Source organism: Rhamphochromis sp. 'chilingali', assembly GCF_963969265.1.
Source record: "Rhamphochromis sp. 'chilingali' genome assembly, chromosome: 13".
Classification (NCBI taxonomy): Eukaryota; Metazoa; Chordata; class Actinopteri; order Cichliformes; family Cichlidae; genus Rhamphochromis; species Rhamphochromis sp. 'chilingali'.
In genome coordinates, this window is record NC_137940.1 from 27,132,351 (window position 1) to 27,140,338 (window position 7,988).

Here is a 7,988-nt window from a genome sequence, read left to right on the forward strand (position 1 = left end):
CATAACAGAAGCTAGTGTTCAGTCCCCCCGCTATGTGACCAAGGCTTTAAACAGCTTTGGTCTTATCAATGTTTGAAAGTTAGAAGGTCAAAACATTTAAGTCGCCCAACACAAATAAATAAATGAAAAGAGTTCATGGAAGCACTTTTTCAGCTAAATCAGGGCTCAGAAACACTCCCAACTAAAAACCAAGAGGCTTCTTTACCACGTGGAGCAACATTCCTTCAGAGGAGGATTAGGAATTAGCCTCTCAATCCTTCAGCAGGCACCAGAGTACTTAAGTATTTTGTGGATCTTCCTTAAAAGAGGAATCACCTGGAATTATCTCAAATAGTATCTATGACTGGATTTTACTGCATTTCACTGACCATTTCACTTGATTGAATACACTGAGCCTGCAGATAACATAAAAGCTGCTCAGCGTGCTGCCAAGTGCCCCGGGTGAGCAAAACCTTTAGTATCATTTGCTGAAAATTCGACTTCAGCAGGAGCATCCTCCTTTCGCTTTATGTGCTTCTGTGGTGAGATTTGCCTCAATTTCAAGAGGATCACTTTTTCTTCTTGGCAGGAAAAACAATATAAATCTGGAAGACAAGGAGCAATTTGCCTTCTTTTGTACAGACACAGGCTTCTAGTTTTGCACAGCATTCTGTCATTATTTTAATCTATTTAACATGAATCAAATGAGATTAAGAAAGTAGACAGTAGATAAAAACATACCCACATTTATTTTCCACATTTATTTTGTTCTGAAACGTCAAAGATTTATGTAGTGTTTGCACAATCCTGTTTCTCTAAGTTATATTTTAAGGACTGATTGTGAAACACGAATGCGAGAAGGAGGCTTTGCTTGAAACTGACATCTCTGTGGAGAGCTGCGTCCCTCTTTGACCTTGTGCTGCTCCTCTTCAAAAACCTGACCTCTAAGTGACGTGGTGGCGGAAAAGCTGTGGACGCTCACACCATATGTCCAGTATTATGCAGTCCAATAAAAGAGAACAACCCAAACACACGGTGCTGGTTTAGGATCAGCACAGCGTGACCTGTGAAAATAGACAAACAGACACACGCATACAGTTTTTACTTATGTAAGAAAGTTTCTTATTTCACAGGATTCTCTCCTTATGCTTGCTGTGGATGTTTTTCATACCATCGATAGGCACGCAAATGCCAGCTGGTAGTGAAGCCCCCACATACACTTAATCTATAGCTGCCCACCTGGTTGAGTGGGCTTCTGTAGTTTAGTCACGTAGCCTCTCCCAGACCATATATGGGTGATGTTGTGTAATACTCAGAGACATTGAAAATACTTTTTTTGTTGTTGTATAACTGGGCTTTCAGATTAGTAGCATGATTTTTTGGAATGACCATAAATAGACTCGAGGAGCCGAGATTCAGAGACAGAAAATGCGATCTGCTCTTCCAGGATTGTCACTCTTTTCTTCGAGCATCCATCTCATACAGAGATGTTTTTTTCTTTTCTTGGTCATCAAAGTAATGAATAGCCAAGAACACAGGCTCCTGCTCTATTGTAAAATAAATCAGGCTTGGATATTCAGCGGATGCTAGCTTTAGAATAATGTTATTAAAAAGTATCAATTAGTGGGAAAAAAGCAGTGAGTGACAGCTCACTGGGTGAAAATGCCTTGTTGATGTCAGATTAGAGGGGACTGGCCAGACTCCTTTGAATTGATAGGAAGGCAACATTATTTTTGCAGCCAAGGTGTGCAGAAGAGCATCTCTGAGTGCACAACATTCTGAATCTTGAAACAATACAGCAGCAGGAGACCACACCAGTGAACAGCTAAGAACATCAAACTGAGGATTACACTTTGGGAAAGTTTGGGAAAATGGCCTCATGGTAGGTCAGAATTTTTCTTTTCTCCCTGTTTCCTTTCCTTATGAACGACCTCCTGACAGCCACTCTTCCACTGAAAACCATTTCTGATGAGGCTTCAGTGAACAGTAGATGGATTAATCGAGGCGCCACATGCATCTCTCAGGTCCTGTGTCAGGTCTTTGCTATATTTTTTCCTATTTCTTAAGGGCATGACTTTCAGATATTGTACATCTACTGTAGATTGTTTTTTAGGCCTGCCAATTCTCCTTTTGTCCTCCACTTTGTTCAGTTTCCTAAAAGTTTAAAGACACACTAATGGCTCTTTTGGAATAACCTTGTTGGTGCTAAAAATCAAATTTTATGCCTGTCAGACTGTGTTATCTTCTTCACACATTCAGCTAAAGAACAAATTATATGCTGTTGCAACAGGCTGCTAGTAACAAAGTGCCTTAAGATACAATTTACAAGAAATCACAACCATTTCTTCATAATTTAGGAACAGTTGGGGATGTTTTATAGTGATGTCTAACATATTGTATATAGGACTATAGAGCGAGCATGAAAGAAGCAAAATGAGAAAAACAGAAAGCAAACTGAACAAAACATAGCCATTAGTGTTATCGCACTCACTCAGTAAGCATCACATCAGTGGCTTCCTCCTTAACTGACTGAAGCCAGAATCATCCATCAGGCCGCAGCGGTGGCTCGGGGAACAATCCTCCACCTGGATAACTGCATGTGGTTAAAGTGGTGTTTTCTCTGTAGGTACAAGCTTTGTGGAAACAAATGACAATCTGAAAGCAAGGCTGGATTTAGGCTTTGTTATCATTAGTTTCAGGTAGAAAAGACCAAACATAACTATAGGAGTGAAAATGCTGCTTTTAATTAAACCAGAAACCCTCACAGCTTCACTAGTAAATGATTTTTACATCAATAATGCAGCAAAGGGCTGCTTGCTGTGGTGAACCACTCCTGAGGTACCCTGAGGTCTGTCAGCCATTTCAGATGGTATTGGCATATTAATTTGCTTCTATCAGTTGTTTTTATCCTCATTGCCAATCCACTGCTTCCATTGCCAACGAGTTGGCAGTTATCACGTCATTCAGTGTTTTTTGTTTCACCCTGCTGAATGGAGGTTATGTGCTCAGTTATATCAGGTTAAAATAGCAACAAAATTCTGCATTTAAGGCTGGAGGATTGGCAGATTTAAAGTCTTTTGGACTTAAAATAATGACACTATGATTTGTTTTCAAGTGCTGGCTGATAAGGATTAGGAAAAAGTAATTCCCAGTCAGTGGAACCATACAGTTTTCATAGGGACAGCCAGGCTGAGACCATCTCCTTACTTTATTTTTCACTGTAGGAAAAATATTTTTGGTCATGCAGATAGAAGTGCACTTTGAACTTCCTATCTATAACAGGCTTTAAAAAAGACTTTCAACTGATTAAAAAAACATCAAATTTCTCCCTTTCATTGTTGCTAGAGTTCATAATAACTGGATGCCAATTTATAGGCCGGTCGTGTGGAGAAATAATTCCTCCTTTTTGAGATGGTTGTTACTGGCTTAACTCCAGCAGCATAAGCCGTTGTGTGGTCCCCTAATGAGCTGTGTGCGGTAGCCAAAATTTAGGCACTGCTGGCCACCACTAGCTTTGAGATCACACTGTGCAAACCACACGTTACCACACATCTCTGGCTACCCTACCATGATGATTACCACTAGAAATTATGCCCTTCTTCTCACATGACCACTAGTCACCATAATCTTTATAATCAGTGTTGGATTACAACAATATACTGACCCTGATAGAAGGTAGTGAGGATGACTTTTGATACAAAACGATCATTCGCTGGGTTGAAATTGTCAGAATGGTGCTTCTGTGGTGCTTTCAAGTGTCTCCCAGTGTCCGATTATCAAATAAAGCTTTCCATATGTATCATACTTTGAACAATAAAAGTTTCTTAAAACAACTTCTCTAAAGGGAGGTCCCATCTGGGTTTGTTCAGAGGAGCAGACGATTCACACCTCAGCTCATACACGTGACAGCCATAAGCGTCTGGTAGCACATTTCCCATGAACCACAGCACAGAAGCTAAACCCACGCTGGCTTTAATGTTTTCATTTCCCTGGCAACAGACATCTGGGGCAACTGATTAATGTTTCCAATTCAAGATAACATGAAATATTTGGGCAAAATACCCATATGTCTGTCCTGGTCTCCTACGATTGTCACTGTAAATGGGAAACAGAGTTAAAATGCCCTTTGAGACTTTGTTATGGATAAATGAAAGCGGGGAAGGAAAAAAATGTATCAGCTGAAGCTACTCAGAAAGTTATCAATTCAGCCTTATTTTCTTGTGTCTGACATACTCCACTGGATATCTATACAAAAAAGTCCAGACATGGACCAAATCTTTTCACCTAAAATGAAAAAAAAAAAAGAATAGTAGCTATTTCCTTTCCCAATAAGTCAAACTGCTGATTTTAGAAGTTTGGCAATGTTTCATGAATGCCTTTCTGCCCAAACTGCTTTCTGCTGCAAATTGAAATACCTGCAGAGACGGTGGATATTAAGAACGCAGCCGTGACAAGCCGCAATATAATTTAATATGCTTTACAATGTGTGCACTGCACATTGCCTACCCAGCTCCCTTACCGTGTCCTGCTGGAATTTATGTCTGAACAGCAACCAGACATCTTCCCTGCATTTTTGCACTCCTTCTCCAGTTTCTGGGTTGCATCAGTTGCATTGCAGTAGCTTTTAAAGGAGAACAGTAATGGCGTGAATAATGTTGTATTTGGTTTGAAGTAGCGGGATTTATAGTATTCTTGTCAGTAAAAGTTTTTCATTGTAATAATGAGGTGCTTTCGGTGGAATGGTGGAAAAACCGTGAAACCATATGCACTTCAGAGTCAGGTGGTTTTAACATTAGACAGAGAAGTATCCAACACATACTTCACCATTTGTCATGCTTTTCTTTTTTGTTCTCATTATTTTATTTTCATAATTATTGCAACACCGAACTTGAATCTATCTAAGTGTGCTGCTGTGGTTGGTTCTAATATTGCTGGCTGCTGTGCGGTGTCATTACCTGTTGGTTACACTGTAACATGAACTTCCTCTGCTAACGAAATCGAGCCTGTTGACACAGCAACTGTTATCAGTCCGATCAGACTGATTCATTTGTTTTTGTCTAATGTGAATCGAAGCAGTTTAAACTATTTGAAAATTGCTCTCGCACTTGTGGATCTTGGATCGGCGCTGTACAATAATTTAAGGACAACAAGATCCCGGTGGTTACATCACAGCTTCGAGGTGGCTCAGCAGCAGGCATCAGTCACTACAGACTAATGAAAAGGGAAGAAAACGGATTTCATCAGTGCTGCTCAGCTGCCAGTTTGCCAGAGGAGACTAAACTGTTTTGGCTGCACAAAAGAACAGATGAATAGCCCTTTCTCTTGCTTGTAAAAAGCCCAGCACATGATTGAGTTTATCTGGTAGAAGATACATGGAAACACTATCTTTTGGCTCAGCATCTCTCTGACATTCACTTTATCTGCTTCCACCTCTCTCTGTCTCTCTTTCGAGTCGTTATACGTTATAATCCCTGCCCACACAGTTACGGTCACAATGACTGCCTGTACAGTAGCATAAACCATACAACGGGACATTTATTGATACGGGATCTGCTCTACTGGAAATGCACAGCTGGCAAAGAAGCGATTTCCTCTCTAAGTGTAAAAACTGCAAGTCTTGCACTATCTTAAGTGCTATTTATATTTGAAAAAATCCCCCCTAAACTGCAGCCAATGAAGGTAGGAATGGATCACTTCAATTTGATAAAATCCTGTACAGTTTCTGGCTGAAATGCTCAAGCCTGCAAAATCAGTGTTAGTGCAAGTTGTTTGACAAAGACAAAAGACCCTACTGTAGTTGGGTTGTCAGAAGGTGAGTCCATCAGAGTGGATTCCTGGCCAATGATGCTTAAGGCTGGAAATGGCCTGGCAGGAGCCCAGACCGTACATAGCCTGAGTGCTGCTGAGTGGACACTTTAGCAATGCGGTGAGATCCGACCATTAGACGATTGCCTCTGTGGTTTTGTGAAGGGGGTGAGACTTGTTATGTCTTTAAAGTTTCCTCTGAAGGATCACGATGAGGTCTTTGATCCACCATGTTCCACCACAGCAACTCTGGAAAATCTTAAAAACGACTCTGGCACGATATGGAAAAAACACTAGCAATCTGTCATTGCAGATTTAAACGAGCGATGCCTTTAGTCAGTTCTTTAGTCTGTGGTATGTAAATTAAATTGCAGCTTTATTTCCCCATAAAAAAACATCTAGTCTCTTTTTACTCTGGCATGCCGTTTCACCTCCGCTTTGCAAAGACGTGATAATACACTCTGTCAAATAGCCTGTTTGTGGCATTCTCATCGTATTAAAACCTGTATTGTAGTAATCTGGTAAACAAAAAGCCTCTGTTCTCAACATCATTATTCCAGGAATACCAGCAATCAATGTGAAGGCACCATGTTACTGCACCTGGAAATGGACGTAAGTAGCAATTTGTTGATGTGGAATTGTCTTTCAAATTCAAAAGAAAGTGCAAGTATTTGTCATTAGAATTTAAGATTGATTGTCACTTTGGCACAAGTTGTGATTAAAGAGTATGTAAGACTACAAATGTGTTAAGTGTGCAGTGTGCATTCTTTTTTTTTGTCATTGTGGAAAAAATGGAGCTGACAAACTAATATTGACATGTGAATAAAAAGCAATCAGATAAATTATAGTGTTTCAGTTTTCTTTGTTCATCCATCCTGCAGCTGATGCAACTGGAATCACAGTTACAATAAATTAAAATCTTTACTGCGCTGTTTTATTCACTTAAGGTCCTCATTTCCGGCTTCAGCCTGTGTCTCAGTACATCAAGGAAATTAAAAGGGCAAGAAAAGGGAACGGAAACCTTTGTGAATCAATTGCTGAATGATAAGGACATCTCTGTACGCTAATCAACTGTGGGGCTGCAAACTAAATCTAAACTTGGCGCTGGACCATTAAAGTTAAATGAATTGCTGTCAGTAAAAGCCACTCATTTAAGTTATGCACTCACAATATATCAAAGAAATGTTTAGGTTGTCTTGCTTGTCTGGTATAGAGAGAGTAGAATCAATAAGTTCAATAGGAGAAACAAAGATAAAGTTTAGATAAAGTGACACTTTCTTGGTGAGCTGCACACCTTTCCTGACAGGTTATGGATTATTTTATACAGTATTGAACACAGGTGATATACTGGGAAATTTAAACCACAATCACGGCTCAAAGAACGACAAAGCAGTTAGCCCATATCAGATTCTGAAGCCATGAAGACATTTGTGAAGCCTGAGAGTATTAATCACACTGACACTGCCGTTCCAACATAAACACCCTCAGTGTATAACTAATGATGTTTCATCATTTCAGTTGCACTTTAGTCCTAATTAGCAAACATTAGCATGCTAACACAGTTAACCCAAGATGTTGAACTTTGTAAACATTAAAAGTGCTAAACCCTGTCACTGTGAGTTGTTAGCATGTTGCTGCTGTTACTGCAACTTCTGCATGTGTGTGTCCGTTTCATGTTTTTGAGAGCATGAAATGTCCACAGTGTACCGTGATGTCTGTTACATGTTCTGCCGTGATACTGGGTTGACTGATGTTAGTATTTGGTGGTCCCATATGCACTAGCATATGGCTCTAGAGTGTTTACACTTTCACAGTGTTTCAGAACAAACAAATCAGTAATTGACTTCTATAAAACACACTTTTCCCTAAACAGATATCAGGATTGGACATCGTCTTCAGTCTGACTTTGTGTTTTGCTCGTCTGTCTTAGGATATTTGTTGTGGTTTGGAGTGTACATGATGTGCTGCAAACAGAGCCAATGTTTTCAGCCATCTGCCTTCCCTAATATGAGCCATAAATCTTTATGGAATTTGGCTCATACCGTTTTGGATTCGGTAAAAACTGCAAAATTTCCTCGCAATTATTTTATTTCCTAAACTGTTATCTGCTTCAACTGACTGGTGATAAATCTTGATGGGCTTTTTTGCATGGGTAATTACACATGAATTCCCCATTAAGATAAGAAATGTGCATTGTCCAGAGG